Source organism: Solanum stenotomum, chromosome 1 (genome assembly GCF_019186545.1).
Source record: "Solanum stenotomum isolate F172 chromosome 1, ASM1918654v1, whole genome shotgun sequence".
Taxonomy (NCBI): domain Eukaryota; kingdom Viridiplantae; phylum Streptophyta; class Magnoliopsida; order Solanales; family Solanaceae; genus Solanum; species Solanum stenotomum.
The window spans coordinates 96,989,639-97,002,008 of NC_064282.1; positions in this window are offsets into that span (position 1 = coordinate 96,989,639).

The following is a 12,370-nucleotide window of genomic DNA, read 5'->3' on the forward strand; positions in this document are numbered from 1 at the left end:
GTCGACCTTAAAATGACTATCGAAATTCGAGGGTTAGTATATGCTATTAGTTAGATTAATTACTCAATATGAGATCATTAAAGGTATGGTGAGATGATTCCTATCATTCTGCCCTTGACTAAAGATCTTGGAATCGAATTATTAGAATGAATTTTTTTTTTATAGAGAGCACTTATCTGATATTATTCAGGTTGGAGATAGATCCAAAATTTCTTAGTGAAAAAATCAGGATTAGTTAGGTAGGAATCCCTCTGCCTTTAACAAGAAGTCGAGCATGTGACTGAAATTTTCTTGGTACAAGTGCTTTGTCTCCTCCTCCTATCTCAGTCGTAAAATATGCTAATAAGAGAAAGTGATCTTTTATGGCCAATTAAAATTTGAATAAAAGAAAACGATCTTATAAAAAATATATGTTGCATTAGACAATGTGGGAATTTGGAACATAAGATCAGAGTTTTGGACGCAACGCTATTTCGGACAATAACTATACATGAGGGTATACACGACATCAACCTCCTTATAAGATAGGAAATCTGATTCCAATTAATGCTTTTTTATTTGGCAAGGTGGTTGGATTCCACAACAAAACCGTTTAAGCAAAGGGCCAAATGAAATAGACAAATTTGATTAACATATGATTCTCGCGGATTAGGGTATTAGGTAGATAGTTGAGTGTCGTCTCATTGTCCAGCGAGATAGATTTCTCTCTGCATATTAGTAGTATTAGCATTATTCTTATAATTTCTGGTCCCTCGATTTTTGCTTATGTTGTTTATTGTGCTTTGACTATTATAAGTTTCTTTTTCTCTGTATGTTTTAGAATGTTTCCTTTATTGTTTCATGTGTTCCTTAAAAAAAATCTTATTAAAAAAATGATCTCCAAATATGAAAAGGGTCATATAATATTAAGAACATTTGTAATAAATTATAAAATTATTTTGAATGAGAAAATGACATTTTATATTTAAACAATATATTATAATTACTATAAGAAGAAGATATATTCAAGGGTTGGTTAACCTATTGGATATTTTTGCATAGTTAGGATCACCATTGTATTTTATTCTATTTTTTAAAATAATTTTCTTATTATTAATAGAATATTCCAACTAAGGGATGATATTTAGTTTTTAACTTTAAGAACCTTTCTAATTAATATTTAGTGAACTTTAATTAAAGATCTCGAATTTAAACTTTGAGTATGAAATTTTTTAGTAGATTGTACTATTTAATTAATTGAAATTCTAATATAATTATCGAATCTCTTCCAAACACTCCAATCCAAACCTTGGTTTCAACTATATATTATAATAATAATAATAATAATTATTATTATTATTATTATTATTAGTATTATATTAGAATAGAATATGTATATAAGTCAGCAACTTGGTTTTTTTTCACTTATACTTTCCTTCCATATAAATAACACCTTTTTTTTAAAAAAAACTAATTGCTTGTAATTTTAATTAAATGATCTTAATACAATAGTGGAATAATATTGTTTTCTAGTCATTGTCATTGTATTAATCTTCTTTAAAATTAATTCTATTTATATGGTTGCCAATTTTAAGGATGTTTTAGCCACTAGTATTGTTAGTATAGTCTTCCCTCGTAAATGGACTTGAAATATGCGAATTCAAATTAAGTCAAATCTCAATAAAAATATCAAATATCATGAAATATATATATATATATATATATATATATATATATATATATATATATTATATAAAGAATTGTATTTACCAACAAGTTTTCAATTTTGAGATAGTTTATTTTGTATAATCCGACCCTCTCATTCTTTTTTATTTGTCCAGTTTGAATTTTTATACTTCTCTAAAAAATATTAATTAGTGATTATTTTATTAAATTTTCCTCATTAATAATACTTTGGAATCAAAATGTGTTCACTATTTATACTCCAATAAGTTTGAGGAATGAGGGTAAAATTGAAAAAAAAAAATCTCAATTTGCTAAATAGATAAGTAAAAATGATTTTAAAAAATATATATTAAACAAGTAAAAGAGAAATTTAAGTAATATTTCATCAGTTTTAACACTATCAAATCATTTAAACCATATTTAAATGAAATCCTTTTGGATTGAAAATCTTGAAAATAAAATATATCAACAGTACTTATTATAACAAATAAAGATAATTTGATAGTATAAAAATTATTTATAATGACATGTGACAATATATATTATTTAAACTTTTTAATTAATGGCAAAGTTGTTTCCACTTTTGGGCATGAAATAGGTACATTATATTAAGTAAACAGCAAATCACAAACACCAACTAATACATTATTAGATACTAACCAACCTACAACTAATTAGTGTCCATTTGACATTTTCACTAATGATTAACATAAATTCCCACTCTGATTTTTTTAATTAAATGATTTTGATGTTGATGGAGTAAGCGCTTGTGGAACACTATTGTACAAACTCAAATTGCACATTCGCGTTTCGCAGTGTGTGGAGTCATAATTTTCACTAAAATCTCAAATTGTTTTGATTGATTTTCACGTGCACATACGCATTTGCTACTCCAATGAAAAAATGATTAGATATTCAAAATATATTCAAACGAACAAAATACTGTATAAGTCAAGAGCCAATTAAACAAATAAAGAAATTTATGACAATAATATAATTACCGCTATATTATATTTGACAATAATAATGATTTTACTAAAATGTCAATACAAATTTGGAAGCCAAGCAAGTAAACTTCAAGAAATAATAAAGAAACTTTTATAAGTAGCATAAACTTTTTATTAAGAAGAAAAAAAAGCACATTTTCAATACATGTGTTTGATGTAAAATAAAGTTTAATATTAATAAAATGGATCATAGTTTTATAGATAATTAATAATTGCAAAATGGTAAGGAGATGCCTTAAATGGAACTCATTCTCCTTTCTAGACTAGAAAATCATTATTTATAAGGTCCACATCAAATATATTAAGTTCCTTTATTTTCACTTTGTCCCCTTTGAGTAGGTGTATGTATATATCATTGAGAAAAATCGTGTGGATTTAATTTAAAGCGGATAATATTTTGTCATGTTAAGAATATTTTTGTGATGTTTTAGCACAATAATTATTATCAGAATCGAAAATTCAACGAGACGAATATGAAGATGTCGCAATGATAATGTGGGGCCCTATATATATATAGTGTATTTGTCTGTCTATGTGTCGATTTACTATCGTAATTTTGGAAAAACACACTAAAAATAATTAAGATAGTGAGTTTTTTGTCGTAAATACTCAAATGATGTGGGTGACATACAATAGACTCTAGATTACCATACGGATCTTTGTGATGGCCGATGGGCATATGAAACTTTGATTGAGAGAGAAATTGTTGCGTGTTCAAACAAAGACCTACATTGATTGCTGAAAAGAAATAAAAATTATGTTTTAACTAGGGAAAAAGGATAAATATACCCCCGAACTATCGTAAATGGTATGCAGATACCCTCCGTCATACTTTTGGAGTTTGATGCCCTTGCCGTCCAAAAACTAGAGCATATATATCCTTTATACTAACGGACATACACGTGTTATAATCGTATTCACCAACCGACATTTATTAGATATTGGATCGACGGATAAGATTGTGCCACGTGTCCCTATTTAGTCTTCCGTTAGAGTGAAGGACATATATGCTATAGTTTTTGGATGGCAGGGCACCAATGTCCCAAAAGTATGACGGAGGGTATCTGCATACCATTTACGATAGTTCAGGGGTATATTTGTCCTTTTTCCCTTTTAACTAATATGCTTACATATTAATCACAAAATGTATTATTATTATTATTATGATGACGATTATTATTATTATTATTATGATTATTATAATTATTATGATTATTATTATTATTATTAATAATAATAATAATAATATTTTTATTTCATTTAATTTCAATATTTCCATCTAAAAATGACCGAGCTTTTGCTTTCTTTTTCATCTTGTTTGACTAAATTATAATTTTAGTAAACATCACATTAATTAGGACTTAAATTTAATTTGTCAAATGTAATAAGGGAGCTAGTTAATGGTTGGTAAAATAGGGAGCAAGATAGCAACGTATCAAACTAAGTAACTGTTTTAGCTTTGCAATTAATTCAGATTTACGTCACATAGCTAAAAAAGCGCTAGCTTTCTATTTGAATTTTCTTTACTTACGGGATAATTCGTCATCATTCTTATTTCTTTTTGAAAGAAATATATACATCCATAAAAGAAATTGTTACTGATTTTTCTGTTTTAATTTGTTTGTCTAGTATTGACTTGACACAAAATTTATAAAAGTAAAGAAGATTCTAGAATTTTGTGATTTTAATTAATTAAACTAAAATTATGTAAAATGTACCTTTTAAAAAAAAATGTGGTCTTAAATATGTTAAGTGAAAAGTTGGAATAAGCAATAGAAAAAATCTTTATAAAATAAACTAAAAAGAAAAGATAAATAGAAGAATCAGAGGTTATGTATTCAAATATTGATAGAAAATGCTCTTATACGACATGAATTCAGATTAACTAGGACTCTAAAATAGAAATTGAATATCGAGTGAGAAAAAGAAAACATAACAACATACCAAAAGCGACATTTAAGTTCGTGCTCAAAAATGGAAAAATTTCTAGTCGAAAGCATGTTTTTTCTTTAATAAATGTTATGTTTCAAATTAGTAAGAATTTGAAATGAATATCAGACATCGAATACAAATAAGAGAAAATTGTATGAAATAGCAAACTATTAATTCAAATTAAATGATAGAGCCATAATTTATTTTAATTGTAATTTGCAGCAAACATCCCCCTGTTTTGCCATCTGATTCGATATACAATTAGTCATTTTCGGTATACAATTAGCCATTTTATATATTTCGGTATAAAATGTATAAAATACGTTTGTGTTTATATAAAACAAGAGAAAAATGTATATACAAATACAAATACATATATTTTCATCTTATACACCTACAATTATACAAAACTGAACAATTTGTATAAAACTAGATGTTTGTAGCGAACTATACAAATCAAAAGCTCCATAGCAAACATAAAATTTGTTATGGAGCGCAATTATGCAAACTATAGCTATAACATACAAATATAATTTTTATGTTTGTTATATGTGAAAGTTGCTAAAAAAATACGGAACTAAGGTGCTTCTCTTCTTCTAGCAAATTCAAGTGGTCCAACAGAATAATTATTTTTATCATAAATAAAAAAAGTTTTTTTTCTTAACTTTTATTGGAGAATGACGTTATCCACCTGTCAGCAATTGAAAGTTTGTTGGAATGCATGAGATGTCTACAAGTGGAATCCATATAACCACTAACACTTTGTTTGGATCATTGTTTCATAATGTATTATATTATATTATACTCTATTGTATTGTATTGTATGGTAAATACAATGTTTGGCTAGACTGTATTGCTTATTGTTGTTTAATAGCATTTTAATTATTTGGTTTGATTGTATCGTAATGTATTGTAATTTATAAATTTACTAAAATATCCTTAATTATTCTAGGATAGGAGGTTTGACTAGAATTAAATAATATAAGGTAAAGGGTAAAATAGTATTTTGAAATATTATGTAAAGATATAATTAGAAAAAGAAATTAAGTAACAATGGGAACACACCAAATCGGTTGTTCCATAAATTAGGGGTTTTCATTATTTCGTAACAACGAAATTTAACAATACAATACAATACAATACAATACATTTTAAGTAACAATCAAAACAAACATTGTAGGTATAATAACAATACAATACAATACAATACGATGGGTAACAATGATCCAAACAGAGTGTAAGAGTAGTGACCGATGAGTAGTATCTCTACATCCTTAATTAAAAATCTCGAACATCAAGTGATTCAGAAATAGAAAAAAATTATGGCAGGAAGTACATCCGATCGATCCTACTTTAGTAATCTATGTAACGTGAAGCTGAATTAAGCAGGAGCCAAAATAAGTATCAAATTTCAGGTGAAAACTGAAAAAGAGGCATCCAATATTCAGAATCTAGCCCAATTAATTTGTATTCACGTCAAATAGACCATTGAGAAAGTAAAATGTGCCCTATGCTCTAGCAAGAAGTTTCTAATTTTCAAGGCTCTAAAATCCGAATTTTTTTATTAAGAATAAAATGATCGTCCCAACAAACATATTGCTAGTAACATATGCAATCTTTCTATTACGAGTTCAATAGAACCGAACTTATTATGCTTTTAAAATTATGGATTTAGATTAATAAAAGAAAGGTCTCAACCAACGTATCACAATAGTCACAGATGCAACAACTTTATGTTGCGGATTCAATCAAATCTAATATTTTTCGACATACATATATAACTTGTATTATAATCTCATGAAATATTAATCTCAACTCATAGTTTTAAAAATATAATAAATTTATTGTTAAAACTTTTTAAAAGTTGAACCCGCTAAATTTCAATCTGGCGACAAACGTGGCACACACAAAAAAGAAAAGGAAAAGGTGTTTATGTTATAAATATTTGCTGCTAGATTTGCAATTCCACATCAGATTTAGCTGACTTTTTATTAAAATGTTTTTTTATAAATAACACCCACCATCGGATTTTGTCTGGGTGTGTGTTAATAACTTTTTTAAAATAATAAATACACCTTTTAAAAGGTACAAGAAAAAGAATTATTGAAAAATTGAAGAACTTTAAAACTTTTTATTTATTTATTTATTTTTAAGACCTTTGAAACTTGCTTGATGACATCAGCAATGATCTCACTACCAATTGTAATGGATTTCTTTAATTTGTTTTTTCACTCGGCGTTCGATATCTACAGTGGAGCTCAATTAAATTCGAATACATGTATTGCATGATTCATTTCTATAGTCAGTGCTCTCAGTAGGGTTTTCCCATTCCCAAAAGTTCGAAGTACTCAATATCTCTGATTAATTAAAAATGGATGAATCTCAATTATCTCACAAGGATTGATATCGATTATTATAATGGCTTCATTATGGATCTTAGCTAGGGGTGTTCACGGTTTGGATAAAAACAGATCCAAACCGAAAAACCAAACCAAACCGATAAAATAAAACTGATTTTATTTGGATTTGGTTTGGTTTGGTTTTAGATTTTTGAAAACCGATAGTATTTGGTTTGGTTATGATTTTATTCGAAAAAACCCGAAGAAATAACCGAACCGAACCGATGAATTATATACATATATTTTATTAATATACATACTTAATATATTATTTTTATAAACAATTTTAAAGATCTTATACATATTTTCATTAAAATTTCTTTATAATTTACTTATTGAAAGCAAAAATGCCCAAGATGAAACATTTATCTTATTGATTTCACGTATATGAGTGTCTATGTCAATTCTTTGTGGGACTGAAAATGTTATTGTCTCTTCCTTCTAGGCCAATATAGTGAATTTTAAAGCTTTATTGATAGTAAATTTAGTGATTGAAAGTTTAGTAATTTAAGTCATTCTAACTATTTTTCGTTTTGAATAGATTATTGTCACTTTTTTCACATTTTAAATGAATTGTTTCTTTTATTTTTGTGTATGGTTAATAACCGAATAACCGAACCAAACCAAACCGAAACCGATAATCACCAAACCGATAAATGTATATTATATTTGGTTTTGATAATTTTAAAACCGATTAAGTTGGTTTGATTTTGATTTTGACCAATAACCGATCCAAACCAACCCGTGAACACCCCTAATCTTAGCTCATAAGGCTTCATACAAATATGTAGGACCTTTTGTTCTAGCATTTTTTTGTTGGATAACAATACTTTTTATCCCTAAATTATTTATAAATTTTACTTTTTGATCGTTGTTGTGATATATAACTCAATATATTTAATTTTTTAATTAATTAGAATGTGAATTATTGGTCCCTTAAAGTAGAAATTATATTATATTTGACTATTTATAGAATTATATCATCGTTAAATATAAAAAAAAAGTAAAAACTTAACATGACACGCTTTAATTTTTTGATGAAGGATGTTCGAATGACCATCCGTCACTGTTACGTGATAGAAAAAAAATATATCAATTCCTAAGGATCCATATATTTAATTGTGGATCCAAGACAATAATAAAAATATGGAAAAATTTTCAAAATAACAATATTTTAGCATTTAATAGGGGTGTCCTTGTCAACACTTTCAATATTTATTTAAAATGTCAATATTTTGGTTTGTTATAATGCTGATTGTATTTATTTAATTTGAAAAAATACAAATTTTTAATAACAGAATGGAGAGAATCATGGGAGAAAATATTTGAAAAAAGGTAAAAATATTTCCCTTAGTTTTTTATCCTTACTTATTTGAACTTTTTAAAATATAATTTTATCTGAAATATATTCGGATGAACTTCTTTAAATGTGATTTTGTGTATTCGGATGAACTTCATTAAATATGATTTTGTGTATTCGAATTTCAGATGAACTTCTTTTTACAAATTGAGCACGATAAATACTCATTTCAATTGAAAAGTTAGACCATACAATTCAAAACCTGATTGTATATCATTAGGACGAATACGAATTCAAATCTAAATACAAACTAGTTGGTATACAAAGTGATACTGAAAATACAAAATGAGTCAAATAAAATACAAAATCTATTTTACTAATGCAATTAGTATGAATACTTATATAATGAATACGCAAATAAACTGTATTTTGGTTATTCAAAATTGAAAATGAATACAACATCAAATCTATATATAAACTATCTGGTATACAAAGTCATATTGAAAATACAAAATGAGCAAAATAAAATACAAAATTTGTTTTACTGATGCAATTAAGCTAAATACATATATAACATAAATAAACTGTATTTTGATTATTTAGAATTAAGAATGAATATAAAATCAAATATAAATACAAAACCTGATTGTATACCATTAGTAAGAATACTAAATCAAATCTAAATACAAGCTATTTGGTATACAAAGTGATATTGTAAATAAGTAAAATAAAATAAAAAGTTTGTTTTACCTATGCAACAAATTGTTTTTATTCTGTTCGACTTAATCTTTTTAGTAACAGATTGAATCGAGTTTAAATATGATTCAATTAAGAGAATGAAAGCTAATTATTTGATATATTTCTTTCTATTTTTTATTTATTTTTATTTTCTGCTAATTTATTTATTATTGTCTACTTTATGAATAAAATAAAAACGAAACTCTTTATATACATCACAAGCAATAGCTAATCTAAGCTTCGTGAATAATTTTATTACTTCCCAAGCAAGATTATATTCTTCAATACAAGTGTGATACCCTAGCTTAGGATAATAATGGCAAAAAAAAAAGAGAGATATTGGATAAATAAATACGCATGTTTTATGTATTAATAACACATTTTAAAATCATGTGAGTCTAGGTCTGTAATGGACAATATTAATAGCGTGTTGGGTTGAGTCATTACAAATGGTATCAGAACCATTCCTATATCAGACTCGTGAAAGATGAGCCAGAGTCCAACTAAATTAAGACAAATTCAAAAAAGACGGATAAACCTCGGTACTGAGTCTAAGCAAACCAATATGGTGGGGCAAATTTTGTAAGAGGAGAAGAGGTGTATGTGACACCCTACATTAGAATAACATCGACAAAACACATAAGTGATGTTGGATATATAAGCAAAATGTACACTCTAATGATGCGTTTTAAAATCGTGTGAATCTAAATTTAAATTAAAATAAATAATATTACTAGCGGAGTGGATCGCGCCGTTAGCTTTGTATAAATGCTAAAAATTTCAATTTCCATTTATTTTCCTTATGTTGCTTCTTTAAGTAATGCATTTCCTTTTTGGACTTGGTGAAAAAGGTGAATGGATCAAGTAAAAAATGTGTGTTTGTAACACTAAGTTTTTTGTTTTATTTATCTTATTATAAAGTAAGTATTAAAAAAAACGACCAGCTGTTACTTAAATATGAAAGTGGATTTCCATTTCATTAATTTTTTAATAATCTTTTCTTTTTTTTAATACTTTGGTGTTAAATAATGGATGGAGTTACTTAGAGTAACCTAAGATATTAGCTTTCCTATTATATATTTTTTAAAATAATAATTAAAATTTGAGTTTTAATCAAACTTGCAAAAAAAATGGGTAAGCATTCTTTAGAAGAGCTCCTCCTTAATCATTAAAAGTTTCATGTTATAATGAGTTCATATGTATAATTAAACTTGTCGAGCCTTTTTTATAATAACGTTATTTGTTCAAAATTAATTAACTGTTTTAATAAAATATTATTATATATATAATATAATTTTAACATGAAAATCAATCCAAAAAACTCATCTTTATTCTTGACTTAAAAGGAAAGAAGCTATAAGAGGTACATCTATAGTACAATTGTAAATTATCATTGTGAACATATCTTGTAATTAAATCAAAAGATTTGAAAAGTATAATTGAAATAATTAGCAACCTACTATACAAAAGGAGATGATAGGCATAGTACTTTTTTGGTTTATCCCATTCAATATCTAGACCTATTCTGAAGCCTCGATTAATTTATATTCACATTGTGAGTACAAGATTTGAATCAAAACTATTAAAGTTCTACCGAACTCATAACTTAAAAGTAGGTCCACCCCTATTAAAAGATTCGAACATAAGACCTTTGATTATAGATTTTTTTTTTAAAATTCATCCCGTCACAATCTTTGATGGAGACATATTACTCCATTACCTTCCAAAATAGGTGATGAATCACAACCTAGAAACAATTCCTTTTAAGGCAGTATTTGGTAGATTTAAAAAGTGAAAGGACTTATCAGTAATGGCTATCTTCCCAAGTGTCAACTTTTGAGAAGATTTACACAATGCCAAGTCTGTGTATTAAGCAATAATTTTGATGCATATTAATATCTATTGACAATGATGGTACTCACCATATAAAGCTACTTCATCTTGATACATTTGGCACAAGGAAAATGGAAACTAATTTAAAGAAGTACTATGTGATAAAGAAAGTTAACAAGGTATCATATAAAAGGGGATGATAGGCATAGTACTTTTTATTATTATTAATTTCAGTATCCGTTTTGGAGTTCAGATTAATCAGCAACGTAAAACTTGTTAAAGAGAAAGGTGCTTTGTATCAAAGTTTCTATCATTGTTATGACTCGAATTTAAGGACTCTAATTAAATAGAGTGATTTTATTCATTCTACCAAAACACTTGATCAATCTGAATTCGTACTATGCAAGATCCATTAAAAAAACATTATGCTTTTTTGATTTCTCATTTGACGTCTAATATCCATTGAAAATGTTTTATACTTTGAACTCAAATTTTTTAATTAAGATTTATGAGTGAAATAATCTTGTTTATCCCACCACAATGACAATGACATAGTGCTCAAATTACCTTCCCAAAGAGGTTATGAATCACAACCTAGAAACAATGCTTTTTAAGGCATTATTTGGTAGATTATACAAAAGTGAAAGGACTTATCAATAGTGGCTCTCTTTCCAAGAGTAAAATCTTGAGATTTACACAATGTCAAGTCCATCTATTAAGAAAGATCTTAAAATAATAATTGATATCTATTGATAATGATGTTTACTCTTTATAATTACTTTCATATTTGCTAGATTTGGCACAAGGAAAGTGGAAGAGAATAACACTATATCAAACATTGAAAGGCAATTATTTTTTCCCTATTTCTTCTTTTAACTTTCATGAATTCACTTCTCTATTTATTTCCTTTTTTCTAACCTTTTCCTTTCTTTTCTCTTTTTTTCTTTTAGAAAAAAAATAAAATAAAATTTTGAACCTTATTTTAAGAAAAACTTGTGCAAAATATAGGTTGTAGCCCTTGGGGTGCAACCCTTTCTCGAACGATATATAACATTTGATTGATAATTACTAAACTTTTTCATTCTTAATCATATATTTCAAGCCGAGTCTTGAAAATAGAGTCAATGAGATGGTAAGCACCCCTTAATTTCATTTCGATACCTAGGAATGTAGTTGATAGAACTGTAAGCACACCCTTCATTCTGAATCACAAAGGTGTCAGGTTGAATCCTGAAAAATAGAGTCATATTAGGTAAGAAATGCCTTCAGTCACAAATCTAAATTAGCCAAAGTTTATAGCAAGTAACAAACACCAAATCAAGAAACTATAAACACTATTAACTCTTTGAATGGTTATTCCATCAATTAATAACATATGTTAAACACCAATTAGGATCTCTTTAAACCTAAAATAATTACAAGAATCCTTCAATAATTATAGGGGCCTATAATGAAGTGGAAGCTTTTTATTTAAGCAAGTAACAAACACCAAATCA